Source organism: Anomaloglossus baeobatrachus, chromosome 2, assembly GCF_048569485.1.
Source record: "Anomaloglossus baeobatrachus isolate aAnoBae1 chromosome 2, aAnoBae1.hap1, whole genome shotgun sequence".
NCBI lineage: Eukaryota > Metazoa > Chordata > Amphibia > Anura > Aromobatidae > Anomaloglossus > Anomaloglossus baeobatrachus.
Genome location: NC_134354.1, coordinates 356,946,358 through 356,948,026, shown reverse-complemented (window position 1 = coordinate 356,948,026; position 1,669 = coordinate 356,946,358). Strand labels below are relative to the sequence as shown.

General features: G+C 40.0%; 1 non-coding gene across 1 annotated transcript; it reads right to left on the bottom strand.

The window, feature by feature from the left end:
- Positions 1-611: 611 nt before the first annotated feature.
- TRNAL-CAA (transfer RNA leucine (anticodon CAA)) lies at positions 612-684 on the bottom strand. Its single transcript has one exon. It is a non-coding gene; the product is annotated as a tRNA-Leu (tRNA).
- Between the last annotated feature and the right edge of the window lie 985 nt (positions 685-1,669).

The following is a 1,669-nucleotide window of genomic DNA, read 5'->3' as shown; positions in this document are numbered from 1 at the left end:
CTTGTTTTTACTGGGGATTGAACCCAGGACCTTCTGCGTGTGAAGTAGACGTGGTGACGACTCCACTATGAAACCTGTTAAATCCTGCAAAGTAATGGCATTTAGAAACGAGTTTTGACCGCCAGGGGAAAAAAAAAAAATAAATAAATTGTAGTTCTGTTTGTGATGGAAGCCAAAACATCCCGTCATTCGGCAACAAAGCCGAGAACTTCATATATTGTAGCTGGATAGCGTATTATTTCAACACTAAGAACAGATTGGTTTCACTGGGGATTGAACCCAGGACCTTCTGCATGTTAATCAGACGTGATAGCCACTACACTATGAAACCTGACAAAAAGTTACTGTGTATTGGCTAGCAGAGCAGAATTGTGACTGACGGGGCCTTTTTATTGCTGAAGGAAAGTATTTTTGGTTAATGAAACATTTACAATTATTATTACATATTTTACCAGTTTTATTCCTACAAAGGGATTTTGCTTAAATTGAAGTTTATATTGATCGTAGTTCTCTTTGTGATGGAAGCCAAAATGAATTGTCATTTGGCAACAAAACCAAGAATTTCACATATTACAAGTCGATAGGAAATTACTTCAACACCAAAAACAGCTTGGTTTCACTGGGGATTGAACCCAGGACCTTCTGCGTTTGAAGCAGACGAGATGACCACTACACTAAGAAACCTTTGAAATCCTGCAAAGTAATGGCAATTAGAGACGAGTTTTGACCGCCAGGGGAAAAAAAACAAATTCGTAGCTCTGTTGGTGATGGAAGCTAAAACATCCCATTATTCAGCAACAAAGCCAAGAACTTTATATACTGCAGGTTGATAGGGGATTATTTCAACACCAAGAACCCATGGGTTTCACTAAGGATTGAACCCAGGACCTTCTGCGTGAAAAGCAGACGTGATTTCCACTACACTATGAAACCTTTGAAAGCCTGCAAAGTAATGGCAATTAGAGACGAGTTTTGACCGCCAGGGGAAAAAAAACAAATTCGTAGCTCTGTTGGTGATGGAAGCTAAAACATCCCATTATTCAGCAACAAAGCCAAGAACTTTATATACTGCAGGTTGATAGGGGATTATTTCAACACCAAGAACCCATGGGTTTCACTAAGGATTGAACCCAGGACCTTCTGCGTGAAAAGCAGACGTGATTTCCACTACACTATGAAACCTTTGAAATCCTGCAAAGTAATGGCAATTAGAGACGAGTTTTGACCGCCAGGGGAAAAAAAACAAATTCGTAGCTCTGTTGGTGATGGAAGCTAAAACATCCCATTATTCAGCAACAAAGCCAAGAACTTTATATACTGCAGGTTGATAGGGGATTATTTCAACACCAAGAACACATGGGTTTCACTGGGAATTGAACATAGGACCTTCTGCGTGTAAAGCAGACGTGATTTCCACTACACTATGAAACCTTTGAAAGTCTGCAAAGTAATGGCAATTAGAGACGAGTTTTGACCGCCAGGGAAAAAAAAACCAAATTCGTAGCTCTGTTGGTGATGGAAGCCAAAACATCCCATCATTCGCCAACAAAGCCAAGAACTTCAAATATTGTAGTTTAATTGGGTATTTTTTTTCAACACCAAGAACAGATTGGTTTTACTGGAGATTGAACGCAGGACCGTCTGCGTGTTAAGCAGACGTGATGACCAC